The 10346-nt window shown below is 50.0% G+C and overlaps 1 protein-coding gene and 1 non-coding gene across 3 annotated transcripts in view; one reads left to right on the top strand and one right to left on the bottom strand.

Annotated features, from left to right (window-relative positions):
* Window positions 1-10346, top strand: part of GRB2 (growth factor receptor bound protein 2) — a 63695-nt gene that overhangs the window by 33548 nt on the left and 19801 nt on the right. The window lies entirely within an intron of this gene.
* LOC115872947 lies at window positions 1886-2020 on the bottom strand. The gene has a single exon (XR_004048138.1). It is a non-coding gene; the product is annotated as a small nucleolar RNA SNORA5 (small nucleolar RNA).

The following is a 10346-nucleotide window of genomic DNA, read 5'->3' as shown; positions in this document are numbered from 1 at the left end:
GTTAAGGGTTTAAGTTAGATAGGAAAACCGGCCCCAGCATAAGCAGAGCTAATTCAGAGAGCATGACTGAATTCCCTTAGCCCTCCGAGCTTTCAAAGAAGTGGTCCTCAACCTTCCTAATGTCGCCGCGTTTTAATGCAGTTCCTCATGTTGTGGTGCCCCCACACACACCATAAAATTCTTTTCATTGTTACTTCATCCCTGTAATTTTGCTACTGTTATGAATCGGACAACTCCTGTGAAAGGGTCATTTGCCCCCCAAGGGCCGAACAGGTTGAGAACCGCTGTTCTAAAGAAGACATGCATCTCAAAATCAAGGATAAAATGCTGAAGGGGTGGAGTCTGAGGTTGCCCAAGTTAAAGAGTCCATAATAGGCTTGAAAGAAGGAAGTCCCCTCGATATGTGAGGCAAGGGTAAGAGCTAGAGCTATTGTTGGTCTACTTGTTGAAGAAACGAGTTCACGGAAGACCTACTGTTTGCCTGATATGGTTCCAGGCGCATGGAACAAAGAAGACAAGAAACCTCTGCCTTCCTAGAGTCTTTGTCCTAGACCAGGAGACTGACCTGAGACAAGGGAGCGGAAGGGAGACGAAGTTGGTGGATGCGTTGGAAATTTATTTTAAGATGACCAGGGGCTGCCTCACCGACAAGCTAGAACATTTGATCTAGGCCCTGAAGGAGATAAGGGAGAAAGCTTGGGTGGCAGGGAAGGGGGCATGGGAGCAACATGTCCATCCATGGAAGCGCGGGCCCTACCTGTTGAAGAAAAATTGTACAGAGTGCGACTAACTTAAGAACTAGCTCACTGCCATCAAGTTGAGTCTGTCTAACTTAGAGCAACCCTTTAGGAAAGCATTTCAGTGCCCCTGTAACTCTTTGCTGGAGTAGAAAGCTGCCTCCTCCTCCCGCAGAGCAGCTGGTGGATTCAGACTGCTGACCTTGCAGTGAGCAGTCCTAGGGCTAGACCAGAGGAAATATGGAGGCAGGCCAATGTGATGTTGGCAAGTAAGGGATGAGCCTGAGTGGTGGCAAAGCACTTGTTTGAGACGAGCTTTCGGTTTCTATAACAACGGGGAGGCTACTACAGAGTTCCTACAGACCCATGCCCAGGTTTCCATAGTGTGATTGACAGCTTACCTTGGTATGATATATTTATTATAATGAATGGACAGACCGATGTTGACATGATTTGTAACTAAAGCCCACACTTTTTCCCTATTTTAGTTTTTACCTGATGTCCTTTTCATGTCCCAGGATCCCATCTAGGTAGATAGTACATTCCATTTAGTTAGCGTGGCTCGCTCCTTAGATAACTTTTGGCTTCGACAGTTTGGTTTGTAAAACACTCACAAGAGGGCAACTATTAAAGTGAGTGACGCCCAGTAGGAAGCCGTTGCAGTTATCAAGCATGAGGTCATGGTGGAAGTGGAGAGAAATGTTCCAGTTTGGGAAATTGAAAAGCAGTGAGACTGGATGAGGAAACCAAAGGAATGCACAGAGGTAGAGAATACAGTTGGTCCAGGGACGAGCCCGGGAGGCACTTTAACATTTCAAAATGAATGAGGGTCTTAAAAAGCTTATAAGAGACCCTCCGAGATAACACGCTGGTCTCTGCTCCCCTGGAGAGCAGAAGCAAGTTGGGAATAGGAGGTGGACATGGAGCACAGGGCAAATTGCTTGCATGAACAACTGCCTCCTCTTCCACTAGACTGAGAAAATAAGTGAATCCTGATCAAAAGAACAGAGTGACAGACACATTTTCCTGGAACCCAGATGCTGTGGAGACTGGATGTGGCCCTAAAGTTTTCTTAAACTCAAAGACTAGTTCAGCTTAACTAGGAAAGACTACCTACCTTGAGCATTATGCTCTTTTTTTTTCCCCCCCCATGTCTGTAACAAAATTTATCCCTGAGGCTCAAGCAAGAGGAACAGTGCCCATGAGTTACAGTATCTCTGTGGCAGCCTTTGGGGCCAGTGCCTTCCATGGGTAAGGCAGGCATTGAATTTGACACAGCTGCAGCATTATGCTCTCTTAAGAGCTGTTTATGAACCGGTTGTCATCACAATCATTCCAATGCTTAGTGACCCTGATAGTAAAGATCCAAGATAGACAGGAATAATTGGGTCAAAACTACTCGATTAATGTCCTGGAGTAGCTAAAAGGAGACGAGCTCTACCACTACAGTGAAATTGTATTTACTGGGAACATCGGCAAAAGTAATAGAAAGCAAGAGAATACAGTAGTCTCACTCAAAACTTACTGCCACCGAGTTGATTCCGGCTCATAGTCACCCTATCAGGCAGAGTAGAACAGCCCCTGGGGGTTTCAGAGAATGTAATAATGCATTGCAGGAGTAGACCATCTATTGCGTCTTTCTCCCTCGGAGCAGCAGGTATCCTTGAACTGCTGACCTGTGGTTAGCAGTCCAGTGATAGTAACCCAGTACACCACCAGGGCTCACGGGAGCTTGTTAAGGGCTATTCAGGTTGCTTCTGTCCTCCTCCCAAATAAATAGGAAGTAAGTAACCTTATTTTTACTGCAAACTGCCAATAAGTTTTACATGCTAACTCCGAGTACTAGTAAACAGTGTCTTCCAAGTTCAGCTTAGAATCCTATCCCAGCCATTCCTTCAAGTATGAGCATGGAATGGAGATATTCCCAGACTCCCAGATTTGCTTCCTAAAACTCTTTCCTGGAAAACGCCTCGTGGTTTCTTGTCCTTGGGCACCATCAAGTTGATTCGGACTCTGTGCACAGCAGAATGAAATGTTGTCCAGCCTCAGGCCGTCCTCGCGGGCATTGCAGCCATCTCGTTGAGGGGCCTCCTCGTTGTCTCTCACCCTCTGCGTGGCCATGAAGTCCTCCAGGGTTTCGGCTCTCCTGATGGCATGTCCAAAGTGTGTGAAGCAAGGTCTTTCCCTCCTCGCCTCCGGGGAACATTTCAGCTGTACTTCTTTCTCCCAAGACATGTTCGTTTTTCTGGCAGCCCACTGTACCTTCGATAATCCCCTGAGCTGTGGAGATGACACACCTTGCTTTTAAATGTGAAGAGGACTTGAAGCACGCACTGGTGACCGTCAAAGACCGCAGCCTTCAGTATGGGTGGCCCGCAACAGAAAGAAACCGGAACCAAGTATGAGGCAGATGGAAGGCGAGGAAGCAGAGCAACATTCCGGTTCAGGAGGGCATTCGAGGACGATCCCGGGGACAGGCTTAGAGAGCAGTGAGCAGAGACTTAAAGGGGCATCTGGGGAAGAAGGTTCCATACATTCCATGCCACCCATGAGAGAGCGGGTACAATAGCCAGGAAATCGAGATGTTTTAAGACAAGAATGCCTAGGGGAAACGGGGGCCATTCAATAAAAGCATATTTCTAAAACCAGCTCACCATTTCCTCCCACCACTGTACACTGTGAACCTGACGACACTTCATCTGGAGGAAGTGGAGCTTGGGTTCTGATCGGCTCAGATTTGATTGCTTACTCATGACGGTTCTGTTACCCGGAGGCATCTGTGGGACCAACCCTTGACAGATGGGGCAGCGGCCTGTTGAGCCCATTCTGCAGCTGCAAACAGTTACCTTCTCTGGGTGGTTCAAGGAGCGGCCCATCTGCCCAGTTGTCCCTTCCATGTCCAAGCAGCATGGAGGGAAGGCGTGGCGAGTTGCTCACTTTAACGGCAACTTGGAGTCAGGAAGTTGTTGTGAGCCCGAGGCTGACAGACCCGTTGTTGCCGTTAATGCAGCCTGCTATTTAGTCCTCTCAGCCCCTCTCTTCTGTGCCGGTTGTGATGGTTCCGTGGGCTGAAAGTGCTGACTCCCCACACGGAACAGTGAGTAGGTGCTTGGAGAGAGAACACTCAGGGCGGAGTGCGCTGAGGCCTGTCTCCCCCTTGATGACAGGCCTGCCCCCAGCCTCCCAGGGAACCTGCGCCCTCGCAGCCAGCCATGCAGCTGCCAGGAGGGAGACCAGGCCCCCAGCTAATTGCTCCAGGGCCACGTCTGGCAGGAAAAAGGAAGGCGGGCTGGCTGCTTAACCTGTCTGCTAACCAGGCCTCCGCCTGCCTGCCTCCGCTCCCAGTAGGAGCCCTGGTGTTCCTCTTCTTCACACAGCTTCCGTCCTGGGTTCTTGGAAGCCTCCCGTCGCCTTTTCTAAAAGGAGAGGAATACAAGGAATAAGTGAATCTACACGTGGCATAGGACATAGCGGGGAACCCCAAAAGGGTCTTGAGGGAAAATGGAATGGGAAAGATGGTGGGGTTTCCCCCAAAACTTTCTGAAGCCCCTTACACTGGTTAAAGCTGCCCTTTAGAAATTGCCTTTCTGCATGCTGTGCTGTCTACGTGAAGTGGCTGTCTGAGCAAAGCCACGTGGGTTTCGTGTTGCTGTTGTTAAATTGTGCAGCGATTAAAGCACCCCCTGTGTTCCCTTAGCACGGGACCCTGTTTTCCCTTCTATATGTCTTCTTCCTGTTGGTGTTTGGGGAGAATAAGGAAATGTTCTCTGGTTTTCAAGAAAAATGGCATCTTCAGAAGCATGTGTGGTGACATGAAATGTCCTGCCTTCTCGCTCCCCATCATGCCTGCAGACTTACCGCGGGCAGACGTGGGTCAGGGGATGAAGGTAGACGCTAACAATAATACGATGCTGTTCCAGACCTTTGTGCCCAGAGGCTTTTCAAAACCGTCAGAATACCCCAACCCTGGTCCAGCTTTCTGCCTCCTCTTGTCTGGCTTCCTGTACAGCCTCTGAAGCTACCGCCCTCCCACTGACATCCCTCTCAGAGACAGTCACAAAGCCAGATGCCCCACTGGAGAGGGAAATCCAGGCCCCACTGCACCCTGCAACTCAAAGGAAACCTTTTTTTGGTGCTTGTTTAAATTTTTTTTAATGTGTTTCCTATGAAGACGCATACCGAAATTACCCTCGAATCAGTTGTGTGTAGGTCCTTTGGGCTCTTTAAGGATTCATTTCCTCCTATAAAATGACATTTGTTATGGGGCAAACAGTGCGGGAAGTGTCCAAATCCTAACCCCGGCTCCGAAGGAAAACACTATATGAAGCCCACTATTCTGAAAGCAGCCAACCAGTTCTGTTTGTTTACGCTTTTGAAAGCTGGGGGGCCTTGGAGAAAAGTGGAAAATCCATCCGAGCCCCATATTGTGTTACCAGAATGGCAGGCCTGTCGTGTTTCCTCCCAGTAGCTTCAGGCCGTTTCTCAGCACAGAGTTCAGAGTCCCATGGATCCGTAGAAGAGCATTGTGGTAAGGAAGACCATTAAAAAAGACAAGACACAGGTCCACAGATAGGGAGAGAAGCAGCTAAAAAGTGGGATAGGGAAATTGCCGGGTATGCGTCAAATATGGAATTCTTAGCATATGCTCCCAACTAGCCGGGTGGTTGATCTTTTTAAAATGCAACCCATGTCTGGAAGAAGGACTTGAACAGAGTCCAGGGATGGAGCAATAGTGTGGGACTCGACAGGCAGTAAACCACAGAGTGCGTTAGCCCGTGTGATGCGGACGGAATCTTCCTTTTCGGCTGTAAGTTTGGACACAAGAGTGAGCAAGCCATGGCTGTTGAGGCAGACAATGCCCTCTGTCCATAGAGCGGTCAGGCAGATGACAAAGGGCACGTTCATGCATTGTGGCCAGCTGAATGCGGTCTGTGTCCGTTGAGCACAGCTGCTGACAATTAGCCGCAGGTTACTCCACTGCAGGAGAACTACCTATCTAACACCTGGCAAATAGACTGGCTGTCCACCCCTGCCCCGCCCCGCCCCATCCCTCCTCCAGCTGTGGTGGGGCCACCACAGTCAGAGTTAACTCCAGGGCAACTGGAAACCGGGTTTTAGCTTTTTAAAAAATCACTGCTGACTCCATCTCCTGGCGGCCCCACAGCCATCAGGGTGGAGCTGTGCACTGAAGGGCTGTCAGTGTCTTGGCCGGTCAGTCAGAAGTAGATCACCAGTCCTTTCTTACTAAGCGCCTCTAAATGGACTAAAAACTGACCACCTGTCTGCTTCCTTCTGCTGCCCCATTAGCTCCTGGACGGATGGGTCTTCCCTGTAGTCTGTCCCCAACAGCCAGAACAAGGTGTGCTCATCACCCGGGGGGACTTCTGACTGTTACCTGTAGTGTGCACGTTACTCCTTTGCACAAACCACCCACAGGTGTCATTCACGGAGGTGAGGTCCCCTGAACTGGAAGGAGCCCGGGGTGGCACTTTGGGTCGCTAACATCAAAGTCAGCAGCACTTCGATCCCAGCAGCTTCTCCTTGGGGAGGCCCTCTGCCCCCTTAACGTTTTGCCTTCTCTGCTGTAAAGACAAGGGTGGCGAGGCTTCGTCTCATATGCTGTACTGTGGACATGCTGTCAGGAGAGAGCAGTCCCTGGAGAATGACATCATGCTTGGTGACCTGGAGGGGCAGCCCTCACGGAGATGGAGGAGTGGGCTCAAGCACAGGGACGGCTGTGAGGATGGCGCAGACTTGGGGAGTGCCCCTCTGTTGTGCATGAGGTTGCCATGGATTCGGACCGACGGGATGATGGTACCCTACAACAACAGTTACGAAGACTGGACGTGAGTCCGATGCGACGGAGTGGCAGTTGGTTTGGTTTTGTTGTTTTATCCTGAAGTGAACCTCACCCTAAGCACACTTTCACTGTCGTGTTGTAATTACCTGTTTTAATCACTTGCAGAGAGCGAGGGCTTACCATTTTAGCCGGCCCTTTGTCTATCCTGTCGTTATAAACTCCCCTGTATTAGGAGCTAGGTGTGAGAAGTCTGTTTTAACTGCGTCCAGGGTTAGGGTAAGTCACACATGGCCTTCAGTTTGTCTCTCATGTCCATGTCCTATGTCCATGTCCCTGATGAGCGCAGTGACAAACACTGCTTGGTTCCCCTTTCCATTGCCATCTCTGGTCATGAGCTGGGCTGCTTGTGTTTGGGTTTATTTTTTAAATTATTTTTATTGCAATCTTTGAGTTGGCTCCTGTGTCATAGAATGATTATAAATCAATGGATCCTTTAGCTGGTTATGTCTTGAATCTGCGAGCTCTCTGGATTTAGATATGAAGTGCCGTTCAATAAGCTCTTTCTGTTGTCATTCATTGGGGGGTGGGAGGCCTGTTGGGAGTGCCTCTTTGCTACTTGTGGTGTTGAATCAGCAGGAAGTAAGTTAAGTCTCAGCACTGGCGACTGTGACCAGGCTCTCTGAAAACCGGTTGTAACTGCTGCTCCTCTGGCCAGGGTGGCTTTCCGTTTTGTTGTTGTTGGTTTTTTGTTTCAGTTTGGTTTTTGAGTCGAGGGGTGGAGAACTTCTACGATTTCAGCCTGCTGTAATCATCGTGATAGAAAGGACAGTAGCCCAACAGACATGGTTGAAGTAAAGAGTGAGCTGCACTTAGAGATGATTTCGGTTATTCCAGTTAGATTCTCCTCTGTACCTTCAGTAAAGGTTTTACTTTTCACGTTAGAAAAGGAAACTCAAATCCCCCTTCAGTCAGCGGAAGCCCAGTGTGGCCATGGAACAATCCCTCCATTGACTTGATAGCCAGTTGGGGAGTTGGCCCTGTTCCTTCCACTCGCAGTTCTAGGGTGGCCGAACACGGACGGAGCTTAAAGATGCAAACAAGGACTAAAACTTTGCTCACGGTTTGCCTAGTAACCTAGAAGGTAGGTCTTCCCCTTTGCTCCCCCACTTGGGGCACCCGTCACTCCCAGTGTACTCGATGCTGTGCTCCTTGAGAAGAGCCCTGGGTGACACAAATGGTTTGCACTTGGCTACTAACCAGAAGATTGGCAGTTCAAATGCACCCACTGTGCCCTGGAGAGAGAGAGAGGGCCAGGTGATCAGTCTCTTGCCACACACGTCCTAGTGCAGGTCGAGCCTGAAACACTCAGGGGCACAGGCGGTGAAGGGGGTACTCCAGCAGAGGGGTTGGTTCTTTTTGTCTCTTTCAGTTCCTTGGGGGCGTTGTCCGCAGTCACACCTAGCTCAGGACTTGACCCTTTTCCCTTGCACGTTTCTTGCCTAGGAGACCAAGACCAGACTCCCCGCCACTGAGTCCCCTCTGACTCCTAGTGACCTGTAACAGGGGGTGAGGCCTTGGGTAGCCAGAAGTTCCTCTCTCGCGGGCCGTATATCCCCTCCCTCCATCCCTCCTGCTCAGCTGAGAAATTCTGCCGGCATGTCACCGCTGAACAATCAGCTCTATCAGAGTAACGAGTGTCCCGTGAGTCACAAGGCACAAAAGACAGTTATTTTGAATGGAAACTCTGTCCCCATTGGGTAGAAAGAGTTTATTTGGGGGTACTGCTATGCATTTCAGCTTGAGTACCTCCAGATTTCTCTGGATGGAGTCATGTCACCTGAGTGTGAACTCCCTCCCTGCCTGTTTGGTAAAAGTGATAGCAGCTTTTCTTTGTGAGTGCTGAGCCTGCCCCGTTGATGAGAGCAGCTGGTTACTTTTTCTTAGTACTGAAACATTTCTGAGAGAGAGAAATACCCTGGAATTTGACTAGTCTTCTTCCAATGTGTGCCCGCATGCACATGTGTGTAACCCTTTTTTTCTACATCAGTGCCACTGCCATTCAGTGGAAGAATCAATAGGCTTTGGTACTCCCAACGGTCTTTTCTAGAAATTTTGTCTGCAGAATTGTAGCTATAAAATGTACATCCAGCGAAAGTCAGTCACTCCCGAGCGAGCTGGGCGTCTGACCGCTCCACGAAGTGCCACCGTGCTGAGATAGCTGTGCACGGACATATCTAGGGACGGGGTTCACCCAAGGCCTCACCTCCTGGTAGCCCTTTCATACCGGGTCTCCTTTTCCTCGCCACCCCTCCACCTGTGTCTTCAGCTGGAGACAGAAGTCCCTAGTCTTGTGGGCAAGGTTTGTTGCCGCCTCCTCTGAGGGAGCCCATGTAAGGGTGTCTGAGCCTCGGTGCTTCAGTTAACAGGAAGACTGCTTACCTCACCCTGTTACTTCTTTCGTCCTGCCTCTCCTTCCCCGAGGGCAAGCAAGCTCCTTCATCCTCCACATCTAACTAAGGTCTTCAGAGGTTTCCAAACTTAATTGGCCTAACACCCTCTTTCCAGAAGGGAAAAAAATTACTCAGCACCCCTGGCAAAACTTTGTACTATAACTCAAAAACCAAGGATTAAAGTGGAGGTGGTAGGTACCTGCTTCTACAGCCCTCCTGAAGCCTTCCAGTGTGCCCCCGACCCACCCTCCCCACTCCTACCCCACCCCCACCCCCGCCGGAGCGTTCACCTTGGGAAACACTGCCTTAGATGAGAGTCGGCCAGTCTTTCAAGGGTCTGCTGAGGAGGCTGTAGCTTCCCACAGACAAATCTGATACGGATGGGTGATGCTCTTTGGACTGTTCCTAGAGCCAACCCACTCTGTGACACTGTTTCATAACGTGGAATAAAGTCCCCACGTACAAGTCGTTTCTTCAAAACACTGCTAGGTTCTGCTGTCAACAGTGTGGAGCATACAGACCGGACGCCAGCCTCCAAGCCTGCTGCTCCGTATCGGAGGAGGCCTGGGCAGTGTAGTCACAGCAAGATGTCACGAGATTGCGTCAGTGCTCCTGCACTAGGAACAACCAAAATGCAGCAGAGAAAGCCGGCCCACGTGGTTGTGAGATCTGGTCTGAGCCTGGGAAGATTTGAACAGTACCGGAGAGGGGCCGCAACAGTGAGAGAAGCACAGTGAGGCAACGAGCTTGGCTGAACTGAAGTGCTTCTCTAAAAGAGCTGGTTAGGCTGTCAAGTGCTGTGGAGTGGGTCCAGGTCAAAGCAACCCCGTGCACAACAAACCCAAACGCTGCTCAGTCTTGCGCCCTCCTCACCACTGATGTTACGTTTGAGCCCATTGTGACCACTGTGGCAGCATCAGTCTGTCATTAGGCATCTTCCTCTTTTATACTGTCCCTCACTTTACCCAGCATGGTTGTTGCCTTTCTCCAGGACCCATCTCTCCTGATGACATCGTGTCCAAATACGTGAGACAAAGCCTTGTCTTGTCCTCCTGTTCTCAGGAGCATTCTGGCGCTCCTTCTTCCAAGGCTTTAATGTTCATCCGGCATTCCCATGGGAATTTCTTCATCAACTTCATATTCAAATGCGTTCATTCTCCTGTGAGCTTATTATTGGTTGTTCAGCTTTCACCTTCATACGAAGCCATTGAAAACCCCATCGCTTGGATCAGCAGCACCCGAGTCCTCAAAACGTGGCGTCTTTACTCCTTAACACTCTAAGGAGGTCTTTTGCAGAATATTTGCTTAATGCAATAAAGCCCACTGCCATGCCAGCATCCTAGCCTGTCGCTTGTGCCT

The sequence above is a fragment of the Echinops telfairi genome, unplaced genomic scaffold (assembly GCF_000313985.2).
Source record: "Echinops telfairi isolate 266 unplaced genomic scaffold, ASM31398v2 ScPeMD7_7458;HRSCAF=8496, whole genome shotgun sequence".
NCBI classification, from domain to species: Eukaryota; Metazoa; Chordata; class Mammalia; order Afrosoricida; family Tenrecidae; genus Echinops; species Echinops telfairi.
The sequence above is the reverse complement of the archived record's forward strand: the minus strand, read 5'-3'. Positions and strand labels throughout refer to the sequence as shown.